Source organism: Cornus florida, unplaced genomic scaffold, assembly GCF_030987335.1.
Source record: "Cornus florida cultivar Cherokee Brave unplaced genomic scaffold, ASM3098733v1 CherokeeBrave_3.0.0_Hap2_Chr06, whole genome shotgun sequence".
Taxonomy (NCBI): Eukaryota; Viridiplantae; Streptophyta; class Magnoliopsida; order Cornales; family Cornaceae; genus Cornus; species Cornus florida.
Window position 1 is genome coordinate 52,465,974 of NW_026775576.1, and position 13,982 is coordinate 52,479,955.

The 13,982-nt window shown below is 36.2% G+C and overlaps 1 pseudogene; it reads right to left on the bottom strand.

Moving 5' to 3' along the window:
- Nucleotides 1-13,284: 13,284 nt before the first annotated feature.
- On the bottom strand, nt 13,285-13,383 carry LOC132315238 (small nucleolar RNA R71; annotated as a pseudogene).
- Between the last annotated feature and the right edge of the window lie 599 nt (nt 13,384-13,982).

The following is a 13,982-nucleotide window of genomic DNA, read 5'->3' on the forward strand; positions in this document are numbered from 1 at the left end:
TGCATATTTTCTCTAAAAATCAGTTTCTTAGAAGGCCTAAAATCTTTCCATGAACTTTACTTATGCATGCTCTCATAATAGGAAGTGCACAGAACAAGATGTGTCTCATTCTTAATCTTACACAAGGATTGGAGCCGCCTCCCAAATATAGGAGCCTACTCTTTGTACTCCAGTAGCCAAATTGTGTGTCGTAGAATGCATTTTGTGAATTGGAGCCGCCTCCCAGTTATTGGAGCCGCCTCCCATTTATTGGAGCCTCCTCCAATTTTTTGTAGAGCCGGCTCTTCTAGATTATTTGAATCTTCAACGGCACTTTTCTGCATTTAAGACTTCCAACTACTTCTAACAGACATATTAAGCCTCGGTTGTCTATATAAAAAAGGCTCATTTTACTGAAGTAATACACCACTGGATAATACATTCAAGAGAGCATTTAAGAGCATTCAATAAGCCATTTAAATTCTTCTCTGAGCTTTCACTTTCAACCATCACTACATTCTCTCATCCTAGAACTTGAGCTTCATTAATATTCTGATATTCTCTAGTTGTAAGCTTACACTTGTATATCTATTGAGAGAGATTCTTGTATTACATTTACAAACTTTGCTACAATCTTGTAAGGGTTGGTGTGACCCAAAAGAAGCCTAGGAGAAGGGTGTTCTCCTAGCAAGGAAAAGAAGCAAGGTCTTGCTTCAATTTTGAAGGTTTGCTCTCCACCATTAAGGAGAAGCTCTAGTGAATTTGGGAAGTCTCAAGGGGGATCTTAAGCCGAGGAGTAGGAGTTTCTGAACCTCGCTAAATCACCGAGTTCATTGTTTGCATCTTCCTATCTCTATCTCTTTTATACTTGTGCTTTATATTGCTTGAATTTTTCAATTAATCATTGCATAATAGTTGTTGTAAAACAAATTTCATAAATTGTGAAAATTGGCCATTGACTCTTCACCCCCCCTCTAGAGTCAATTAGTGGTTAATAATTGGTATCAGAGCCTAATCTTTAGAAAAAGATTAATCATCTTAGAGAACGATCATGGCCAATACAAATTTTCATCAAGAAGGTCAATCTAACAATAGACCCCCTTGGTTTGATGGAAGTGACTACAACTATTGGAAAATCAAAATGAGAGCATTCTTAAGAGGCATAGATGTAGATGTTTGGAAAGCCGTAGAAAAAGGAGACCATGTTCCAACCAAGATAGTAGAGGGTGAAAATGTTCCAACACCCGATATTGAATGGACCCTCAATGACCGTAGGCTTATACAATGTAATGTCAAGGCTATCACTAATCTCTATTGTGCCTTAAGCAAAGACGAATTCAATAGAATTTCGGATTGCGAAACGGCTAAAAAAATTTGGGATAAACTTGAAGTTACCTATATAGGTACTAGTCATGTTACGGAATCCAAAATGAATATGCTTGTCCATAAATATGAACTTTTTTCCATGAATAACAAAGAAACTATTAGTGAAATGTACTCTCGTTTTACTAAAATTGTTAATCCTTTGAAAGCTCTTGGAAGAAAATATACATCATCCAAATCCTTAGATCTTTGCCAAAGAATTGGGAAGCAAAGAAGACCGCCATCTAAGAAGCCAAAGATCTTAACACACTTCCCATTGACGAACTCATTGGTTCATTAATGGCTTACGAGCTAGAAATGAATGATAGAGATGAAGAAACTCAAAAGAATGATATAGCTCTACAAGCTACTACCAAAGAAGTTGTAATTGATAAGTCTCCTCATGATGAAGAAGAAGAAGAAGTTGCTCTCATTACCAAAACCGTGAAAAGAATCCTTCAAATGAAGAAGTTCCAAAAGAGCAACAACTTCAAAAGAAATGGGTCATCTAGTGAGCAAGGAAAAAGAGAAGCACCTACTTGCTTCCATTGTGGAAAACCGGGGACTTTCAAATCCGATTGCTATGCCTATAAAAATGAAAAGGAAAGGAAAAAGAAAGGAAAAGCCATGCAAGCTACATGGGAGGATGATGATTCAAATGGATCCGAAAGTGACGATGAACTCAATGAATTGGTTAATCTTTGTCTCATGGCCGATGACGATGAGGTAATTTCTAATCATGACTCATTTAATTTGGAAACTACTTATGATGAATTGGTTGATGCACACAATTACTTGCTAGATGCCTTTAGAGAATTGCATGATGAATTAGGCAAAATGGTTCAAAAATGTGCTACTCTAAAAAGGGAAAAGAATATCATCTCTCAAAACCTTGAAAAATTTCAACTTGAAAATGAAGCTTTGAAAAAGGAAAAAGAATTAGCTAAAGAATCGGTTTCAATAGATTTAATTTCTGAAAATAAATCATTAAAAATTATGATTGAAGATCAAATTGAGACCTTAGCAAAATTCACAAAAGGTAGAGAAAATTTGGGTCTCATACTTGGAAAGCAAAGAAATGCTTATGCCAAGGATGGACTTGGATTTGATCCTCACAACAAAGACTTTTGTTTATTGAAAAAGAGAGAACCTTTGAACAATTACTTTGTTAAAAATTCCTCTTTTAGTCCACAATGTAATTATTGTAAAAAAAAAAAAAAGGACATAAGATCAATCATTGTCCTATTAGGCCATGTAGGACAAAAGAAGTTTGGGTTATTAAAGGGACTTATACACCTCTTCCTAACTCTCATGGACCCAAGAGAATGTGGGTACCAAAAGAAGATTATTCAAATTCCTTTTGTAGGTTTGCTTGAAGTCTCCATATTTATCCAAGGACAAATGGTTTCTTGATAGCGGATGTTCAAGGCATATGACGGGAGATCAATCAAAATTTCACTCCATCAAACCTCATAAATGAGGAAGCGTCACATTCAGTGACAACTCAAAAGGCAAGGTCATTGGCATTGGAACTATTGGTATCTCCTCCTCCCTATCTATTAATGATGTGTTACTTGTTAAGGGCTTAAAACATAACCTATTTAGTATTAGCCAATTATGTGATAAAGGATATGATGTCTTGTTTAAGTCGGACAAATGCATTGTCAAAAAGGACAATGTTGAAGTTTTCCACGCTCTAAGAAATGGTAATGTATATTCTTTGCTTTTATGTGAACTACACGATCAAGATGTCAAGTGTCTTGTATCCTCAAATGAAGATAGTTGGTTGTGGCATAGAAGGTTAGGTCATGCTAGTATGGATTTGATTTCAAAACTATCTAAGAATGAATTGGTCAAAGGCCTCCCAAAGACTAATTTTTCTAAAGATAAAACTTATAGCACATGTCAAATAGGCAAGCAAATCAAGTCATCATTTAAAAGGAAAAAGGATATAACAACTTCAAGACCATTAGAATTAATTCATATGGACTTATTCGGTCCGGAGAGAATTGCTAGTCTTGGTGGAAAACTCTATGCATTTGTCATTGTGGATGACTTCTCTAGATTCACTTGGGTATTTTTCCTTACACATAAAAATGAGGTTCATACAATCTTTACTAAATTTTGTAAGAGAGTCGAAAACGAAAAAGAATGTAAGATCAAGTCCATTAGAAGTGATAGAGGTAGAGAGTTCGATAACCAAGATGTGGAAAGATTTTGTGATGAAAATGGATACAATCATAATCTTTCGGCTCCTAGAACTCCTCAACAAAATGGAATTATTGAAAGGAAAAATAGGTCTCTCCAAGAAATGGCTAGGACTATGTTAAATGAACATGATTCTCCTAGATCTCTATGGGCCGAAGCTGTTAGTACCTCATGCTATGTCATAAACAGAGTCATCATTAGAAAACTCCTTAATAAGACTCCTTATGATCTTTGGAACAAAAGAAACCAAATATTGGATACTTTAAAGTCTTTGGGTGTAAATGCTTCGTGTTAAATGACAAAGATAATCTAGGAAAATTTGAACCTAAATCAGATGAAGGTATTTTCCTAGGATACTCTTCTCGTAGCAAAGCATTTAGAGTATTTAACAAAAGAACACGAGTGGTTATGGAATCAATACATGTTGTATTTGATAAATCACCATTATCCCCTCTTAGATGCTCATTGGATGAAAATGAAGATGTGGTTGAGATTGAAAAGAATGTTAAAAATCTTGATTTAAATGATTCTTCTCATAAAGATCTCTCCAAAGATGTTCCAAAAGAAAGTCACTCTCATGAAGACACTCCTCCTAAGGCTTGGAAGCAAGTGCTTAATCATCCAATAAATCAAATTATCGGTGATCCATCTAAAGGTGTAAGAACTAGATCTCAAATGAGTAATATTTGCAATTATGTAGCTTTTGTTTCCCAACTTGAACCAAAAAATATTCATGAAGCCGAAAATGATGAATCTTGGCTTTTGGCCATGCAAGAAGAACTTAACCAATTCGAAAGAAATAAAGTTTGGCTTTTGGTTCCAAGGCCTAAAGACAAAACTATCATTGGCACAAAATGGGTATTTAGGAACAAAAAGGATGAATCGGGAATCATAGTAAGAAACAAGGCAAGGCTTGTTGCTCAAGGATATAATCAAGAAGAAGGAATTGATTATGAGGAATCCTTTGCCCCCGTAGCTAGACTTGAAGCTATAAGAATGCTCCTTGCTTTTGCATCCCATAAGAACTTCAAGTTATATCAAATGGATATAAAAAGTGCTTTCTTAAATGGTATCATTGAAGAAGAAGTATATGTTGATCAACCACCGGGCTTTGAAAGCTATAATTACCCAAACCATGTCTTCAAATTATCAAAAGCCTTGTATGGTTTGAAACAAGCTCCAAGAGCTTGGTATGAAAGACTAAGTGGTTTTCTACTTGTTAATGGTTTTATTAGAGGTAAAATTGATAATACTCTTTTCACTAAAACCATCGATAACAACTTATTGGTCATTCAAATTTACGTTGATGATATTATCTTTGGATCAACCAATAGTGTGATATGTGAAAAGTTTGCTTCTAGTATGCAGAATGAATTCAAAATGAGCATGATGGGTGAACTTACTTTTTTCCTAGGATTGCAAATCAAACAGACACTTGATGGCATTTTTGTTTGCCAATCTAAGTATGTTAAAGATTTGCTAAAGAAATTTGGCTTGGAGGAAGTCAAACATGCCCATACTCCAATGAGCTCATCTTTGAAACTTGATAAAGATGAAAAAGGCACTGATGTAGATATTAAAAAATACAGAGGTATGATTGGTAGTCTCTTATATCTAACCGCAAGTAGACCGGATATCATGTTTAGTGTATGTTTATGTGCTCGTTTTCAATCCTGTCCTAAAGAATCTCATTTATGTGCCGTTAAACGAATCTTTCGCTATTTGAGCTATACCACATTCTTGGGACTTTGGTATCCTAGACATACATCTTTTGACCTTGTTGGTTACTCGGACGCTGATTTTGGTGGATGCAAAGTTGATAGAAAAAGTACTAGCGGGACTTGTCACTTCATTGGACAATCATTAGTATCTTGGTCTTGCAAGAAACAAAATTCCATAGCTCTATCAACGGCGGAAGCCGAGTATATTGCAGCCGGTAGTTGTTGCGCTCAAACACTTTACATTAAGCAACAACTAGAAGACTTTGGACTTTATTTTGATCACATTCCTATTATGTGTGATAATACAAGTGCAATATGCATCTCTAAAAATCCTATTCAGCATTCAAGAACAAAGCATATAGAAATTAGATACCATTTTCTTAGGGATCATGTTTCTAAGGGTGATATTGATCTTATTTTTGTGACTACTGAAAAGCAATTAGCTGACATCTTCACAAAACCACTCCAAGAGGAGAGATTCTGTCTACTCAGAAGAGAAATTGGAATGATCACAGAGCAGAATGTCATGCAGTGAAGTAGTAGCAGCAGAGCCGGCTCCAATCTAAATAAGAGCCGCCTCTATAGAAAACAAGAGCCGGATCATCTCATTCAAGAGCCGCCTCTCTAACCTGCATCCAAGAAAATCACAAATTCTAACTCTCGGTATCTCTAGAGCCGGATCACAAAATTTCATGAGCCGGCTCCCCAAAACCTGCATCCATGTCCAAACTCTCGGGATCTCTCAAAACTCATCAAGAGCCGGCTCCAAAAATCAAGAGCCGGCTCCAAAAAAAATCAAGAGCCGGCTCCAAAAATCAAGAGCCGGCTCCAAAAAAATCAAGAGCCGGCTCCAAAAATCAAGAGCCCGCTCCAAAAAGCTCTTGAGCCGGCTCCAATCTGATATGTCTCCTTAAATCCTCTCGGCAGTAGCATTTTAGGCACCATTTCCAGAGAGTCTAAACCGTGAGAGCTCCTTCACCATGAGTATGAGTGCTTCAAATTTTAAGGTCTCAAAATGATTTCATCCATCATATAATATCAAGTGGCCTTTATTCTGCATCCTAATTCATTCTTCTCTCATTGTTGTGCAAGAATTTCCTCATCTCAGGTAAACACTTCAACCTCATTTGTTCTCCTTTCTTCATTATTTCATCTATCATATATATGTATTGATCCATGCTTTGATGTAATACTCCATGAATTGCTTTAAACTCATCTTAAATTGAATTTTGTTGCATGAATTGCTTTCAATTTTGAACAAAATTTTGGTTTAAATCTCCTTCACATTACATGTTCAAACCCTAGAAATGTCATATTTTAATCCAAAATTTTGGTCTTGCTTCATGAATCTAAGCATTTTCTTATGGTTATAGTTAAATTTCCCTCTTGGGTTTACATTTCCATAATATTTTACCAATTCCACATGAATTGTCATAATTGATTCAACATTTCTCAAGACTTAATTTTCTATCAAACCCTAGAAAATTAATACTTTCAGCAAATTTTTTTTGGGGGTTGCTTTGTGAATTCATTCCTTTTTAATTTTATTCCATTAAAATTCCATTTTAAGTCTACATTACAAAATTCACTTTTCAAAATCCAACGACAATCATATTGTTGCTCACAATTTTTTTTGGGTTTTCAAACATAGCTTAATTTATTGTTTTGTTCTCCAAATTTTCTAGATATGAAAAATTTTTGTTCAAAGTCTTTTGAAAATGCCTCCATATCTTTCAACATTAATATAAGTTTAGTTTTTAAATTGTGACTTGTATAGGTCCCTACTGAGTTTCCATGGCATCATCCTCCCGTAGAAGGAATCCTTCTCGTGGCAAAACTAGGATCACTCAATCTCGTGACTCTATCCCAAATGAATAAACTCCTCCTCCAAGTCCAATTCAAATTTCTGCCACAAAGTTATACAGAACTCCTACTCACAAGAGGCTATATGAGAAAGAATTTCTTCATAGGAAAGTGGCCAAATGAAAGGTTCTGTCACACACAATTTGTGATGACCTCAACCTCAACACCTACAAACTCTTTAATGCTATTGGCCTTGGGTCATTTGTTGGGATGAAAAACAAGTATTATCCAAGACTTGTTCAGTTATTCTACACCCACCTTGAGAAAGTGCCTGGTGTAGAGAAGTTACAATGCTATGTGGCTGGAGTGGAATTCGATCTTGATGTTAGAAGTATTTCCAAAATCTTTCATTTTATGGATGATGGTATTCAATTCTACTCTCCTCAAAAATGGTTCACTGGGAAAGATTTTGACAAACTAGCAGCCATTCGCCAAATGAGCTATGATTCCCGCACTACCAATATCAAAGAAGTCAAATCCAAACAATTGACTATGGAAGCTCGATTGATCCACAAAATTATTGCATACTCCATTCTTCCTAAAACCAGCAGTCGCTCAAAAGTCTCTCGCATGGAAATCTCTCTGATTTGGTGTGTCTTAAATGGAAAAGATTTTGACTTGGCCTACATTATCTTTCATCACATGTTGGCATGCAAGAAAAAGAAAAACACTCCATTCCACTATGCCATGGTTCTCACTCACATTTTCATGGCTAACAACATTCCACTTGACAAAAGTGAATCAGCCAAACTAGGCCCAAGAGATATCCTTGATGCTTTCAATCTAGACACAATGGGGCTAAAAAGGGATCCCGATGGTATGTGGTTTTATCCTAGGCAAAGAAGATTCGAAGAAGCTAGAGCTCGTGGAGAAGAGATTGAGGATGTTGATGATGGGGATGAGGAAGAACATGAAAGCCATGACAGTGCTGAAGATGAGGATGTTCCAGTTGCACATCGCTCAAATCATGATCTTTTATTGGAACTTCTAAATGTTTCTCGTCAAAATCAAGCCACTCTTCAAGAACAACAAACCACTCTTGAACATCAACAACAACAACTTGACGAAGTGCTTATGACTGTCACTCATATCAGTGAAGATTTTGAAGCCTTTCGAAAAGGCCTTGAACCCCCTCCTCCTTCTACTTAGAACAATATCACCTCGTCTAAAAACTCCTTTTGTGCACTCACTTGTTTTATCTGCTTTGAAGAAGCCTTTTTTAGCTATGTTTTTACTTATGTAATTTTTCTTTTGAAGTCTTTATCATGATCTATGCTTTTGTCTAACATCTGCTAGTTATGTTCATATTTTCCTTATCTACTGTTTTGACTTCTGTAATCTATAAAATGACATATTTCCTATTTTATTGCCCTTTAAATTCTCATTCTCTAATAGTTCATGAATTGGCAAGTATTTTCTCTTTCATAGAAGTAGACTTTTTGAGATGACAAAGGGGGAGAAAGATGTGTTATTATGTTATGGGTCTACTATGCTATGCTATGTGCCTACTCTACTTTTTATATATATCTTGATTGATGCATATTGATAGGGGGAGACTTATAAAAAAAAAAATTCTGTAAAAAGTTAAATGAAATCAAGCATGATATGATACTTTAGATATGCTTATTGATAGGGGGAGCTCTCTTTCAAATACAACTCTACTTTGTCAATAAACACATCAATGTTTTGTCATCATCAAAAAGGGGGAGATTGTTGGCCTAAGAATTTTTATCTAAAGGTTTTGATGATTACAAACCATTAATGATGTTTATGTACTAATATTTTCACTGAGTTATATATAGTTCATATCTTATATGATGAGCTAGATGAGCCATTTCAAGCATTCAAGTACTCAAGCTATGGACTCAATGAAGCCTCAAAGATTGCAAGAAATCAAAGAAAGACTCAAACTTCAAAGATCAATCAAACAATTTCAAGAAAGAAAGCAAGTCTTCATCAAGCTCAAAAGATTATGGTCAGGAAATGGAGAAAAAGGGTAGATAGGATGGTGAGAGCTTTAGATTTAAATGTTAAAGCATATTTGAATATCTTCTGAAGCTCAAGTTTTTAGGTTTATGCATATTTTCTCTAAAAATCAGTTTCTTAGAAGGCCTAAAATCTTTCCATGAACTTTACTTATGCATGCTCTCATAATAGGAAGTGCACAGAACAAGATGTGTCTCATTCTTAGTCTTACACAAGGATTGGAGCCGCCTCCCAAATATAGGAGCCTGCTCTTTGCACTCCAGTAGCCAAATTGTGTGTCGTAGAATGCATTTTGTGAATTGGAGCCGCCTCCCAGTTATTGGAGCCGCCTCCCATTTATTGGAGCCTCCTCCAATTTTTTGTAGAGCCGGCTCTTCTAGATTATTTGAATCTTCAACGGCACTTTTTTGCATTTAAGACTTCCAACTACTTCTAACAGACATATTAAGCCTCGGTTGTCTATATAAAGAAGGCTCATTTTACTGAAGTAATACACCACTGGATAATACATTCAAGAGAGCATTTAAGAGCATTCAATAAGCCATTTAAATTCTTCTCTGAGCTTTCACTTTAACCATCACTACATTCTCTCATCCTAGAACTTGAGCTTCATTAATATTATGATATTCTCTAGTTGTGAGCTTACACTTGTATATCTATTGAGAGAGATTCTTGTATTTCATTTACAAACTTTGCTACAATCTTGTAAGGGTTGGTGTGACCCAGAAGAAGCCTAGGAGAAGGGTGTTCTCCTAGCAAGGAAAAGAAGCAAGGTCTTGCTTCAATTTTGAAGGTTTGCTCTCCACCATTAAGGAGAAGCTCTAGTGAATTTGGGAAGTCTCAAGGGGGATCTTGAGCCGAGGAGTAGGAGTTTCCGAACCTCGCTAAATCACCGAGTTCATTGTTTGCATCTTCCTATCTCTATCTCTTTTATACTTGTGCTTTATATTGCTTGAATTTTTCAATTAATCATTGCATAATAGTTGTTGTAAAACAAATTTCATAAATTGCGAAAATTGGCCATTGACTCTATTCACCCCCCCCTCTAGAGTCAATTAGTGGTTAATAGAAGCCTCTAGTTTCACTCTCATATCTTACTTTACCGTTTTAGATTGATTTCGTATTATGTTCATTTTCAGGCACTTATCCCAAAAATAAGCTAACTCAGCCAAATAAGAGCTTAATTGAAGCAATTCTGAGATTGAATGAAGGAAGGAGCAAAGTGGAGAAAGAAAGAAGCAAATGAAGTCAAAGGTGGAAAGCAGAAAAGTTCAATCGATCCAAGTTCAAGGTTCGATCGATCGAACACCGATTAATCTCAGCACTTTAAGACAGATCCAAGCCTTAACCCAAAGCACTTAAGTCTAAAAGTTTGATCGATCCAACATCATTCTTCGATCGATCGAACACCTTTGTCCTTATCCAAATGATTGATCCTATCCACAGCTGTACCACCCACTAAACACTTTTGTCCTTTTCCTATAAATATCTCCCACAAATATCTCGGATTTGTCTTTTTCCAAAAAGCTCAGCCAGTTAGATTGATCCAGCCTAAGTTCGATAGATCTCAGCCAGTTTGATCGATCCAAGACCAAGGTTCGATCGATCGAACTTCCTCCAGTGCGAAAAATTTAAAATTCCATCTCATTGAAAGTTGTCCTTTATCCAATCATTAGGGAATATTGTATGCATAACCCCAGCTCATTTTAGGTGTCATTTTGACCTACCTATATAAGGATAAGGATTACTTTTTCAAAGGGGGAGAACTTTACTTTCATATCATCTCTTAGAGAGGAAGCTTAGAAGAGGAGGAGGCTAGAGACACCATTGGAGACTCTTCATCAACAAGGAGCAGATTTCAACCATGGAGTTAGCCCTTGAGGGTTGGAGCATCATCACTATGAGTGGCTAGACATCCTCTTAGAGCTAGAGTTAGCCCCAAGCATGCTTTCTATATCTTAATATTGTATATTATTGAGGGATTAGTGTTGTAATTGATGTTTTGACACTTTGACATATATAGATCTTGTTTATTCAATTATTTATGTGATTTAATGCTTCCAATTGGTCATTTCATTCTATCCATATGTCTATGTATGCTAGAATAGATGTTCATGTGCTTATCTCTAGTTTTTGTGTTATTGATGCATGTTTATGTGTATTGATGCTATAGATTTAGATATTGTCAAAACATTGTGCTTAAAAGAATGCTTTTGTGATTCTCTTGATGGTTCATTCTTACCTCTTGATGGATTGTGCCTCTCCCCTAGTTTATTTTCTTGCTAGTGTAGATGTAGTGTAGTTGTAGTGTAGTGTTAAATGGGAGGACAATCTATGATTGTTGTTTGATGATCCAAGCTTTGAATGCAATTAACATATGTCTCTATCCTTGTGTTATATTTGGATTGTGAGCTTAATGAAAGGATTAATAACTTGTTTTAATTTATTGTGCCTTTCACATGTTGTTTAGACAATATATGCTTCATATCTTAGATATATTGTGCCTTTAACATGATGTTTAGACAATATATGCTTAACTAGTCATCCTTGCTTATTGAATCAACCAAATACACACACACCAATATTGCAACCCACTATTTGCCCTCATTAATCACTTGTCAATGATATAGAAATGCATTGCTTGGTGGTGATCTCTAAACCTCAAGATCTCTCTCTCCCTTACTTACTCTATTTAGCATTACATTCTTACTTAATTTAATTTAGTAGCTCTCTAGCTTAAACAACCAACCAATCAATTGTTTGATCACTCGATCTATTAACCCTAATAGCAATTCCACAATCAACTCCGACTCCAATCCCTTGGGACGATCCCTACTCGTCCTAGCTATATTTATAGTGAAAGGTAGTAGTGGCTTTTACAAATGTAAAACTTGGCCCTCGCCTAAATTGCACGTTTCTCCAAGCTTATGGTCACTGCGACCTACAATATAAAGGACCAACAAGTTTTTGGCGCCGTTGCCGGGGATTAGGCAACGTCATATTTATGGAATTTATTAAGAATTAGTACTCTTTTAATCGTGTCTTTTCTTTACTTTGATTTCACTTTTCTTTTTGGTTACTTATTGTGTTTGTTTTCACTTTACTAGGTGTATTGTTGGAAAGAATCCAAGCAAAGGAGCATCCACGCTAAGGAGTAAAGCAAAGCAAAGCAAAATAAGGGAAAAAGCTAAAAATTCTAAAAAATTGCTAAGCTAAGCTAAATTTGGAGTTAAAGTGCTATAAGACCTTTGTGAGACTTTCTTGACTCAATCTCCTTAGTTAAATCATGAGCCCGCGTGGTGGCATTTTTCTTGTCAATGCATTATTATTGTTTTAAACATGGGAATTGTGTTTGTGGAGGAAGTTTAATTATATTATTGTGAAGGCAAAGTGTTTGTTCATTTGTTGTGCTAGCTTATTTGTTATTGTGCATGCATGGTTGTCGTTCATTGAGACGAACTCTTGTTCCTTTTGATTTGCATCTCGAATCCATCGTTAGAAATCCTAGGGGAAGGGGAAGTTCAAATAGAACCCGCCTATCAATGGATGACCATAATGATGATCATGTTGAGGACCTTGGTCATATAGACCAACAAGGCATCCTTCATCCAAATGTGCACAATGAGAACATTTAAGTACCATTAGGCATGCCTAAGCCATACATTCACCCACCACCACAACAACAAGGCCAAGTTCCATTCGGAATGCCAAGGCCAATGTATGCTCCACAACCTCCCATTGTCAATCAAGGAATTCAAAATCAAGGTGTTCATGTTGCACCTCAAGTTGCTAACCCACCACTTGCTTTGAGAGACCATTATGTGCCAAATGAATATAATGCACCCACATGCATTCAATTGCCACCATTTCGAGCACACCATTATGAAATTAAAGCACAAACCATTCAAATGCTTCCTAACTTTCATGGACTTCCAAGTGAAGAACCCTATAAGCATTTGGATGAGTTTCTTGAAGTTTGTTCTACTGTGAAATACACGGACATGCCGGAAGAAGTCTTAAGGCTTAAAATTTTTCCATTCACCCTTAAAGACAAGGCAAAATATTGGTTCAACAATCTCAGGCCTTTTTCAATCACTTCTTGGGCAGAAATGCAACAAAAGTTTTTAAAGAAGTACTATCCGGTTTCTAAGACCAATGCCATAAGAACTTCAATTAGAAAATTTACACATGGGGATGGGGAGACATTCCATGAGGCATGGGAACGCTTCAATGAATTGTTAAGAAAGTGTCAACACCATGACATGCCCAAATGGCAATTAGTCCAATATTTCTTTGAAAGTTTATCGGATAATTATAAGGGCATGGTTGATGCTTCTATGGGTGACTCATACATTGATAGACATGAGGATGACGTATGGCGTCTCTATGAAAGCATGAGTGAGAATTCATTGCATAAAACATTGCCATCAAAGAATGGTAGAAATACACAAGGTAGGAAGAGTGTTGGCTTACTTCAAGTCAACAATTCTAATGAGATAGCCGTTGAAATGAAGTCTTTGTCTCAAAGGTTTGATCAATTTTTTATTAACCAAAACTCGGCGAACCAAGTATCTTCCTTTCCTAACCATTCTCATCATGCATCAAATGAAACATGTATGACTTGTTCTAGTGTTCTTCATTCTACTTCTCATTGTCCTCATGGACAAGTGCAAAATGAACATAATGAGCAAGTCAATGCGGCTTTTGTGAACCAAGGGAACAATCCTTATGGTACTCATTATAATCCAAGTTGGAGAAATCATCCGAACTTCTCATGGAAAATCTAAGGGGAAGGCTCAAACCCTCCCTAATACGGTTTTCAAGGGAAGTATATTCCACCTCCAATGCAAAACCAAGGATCCC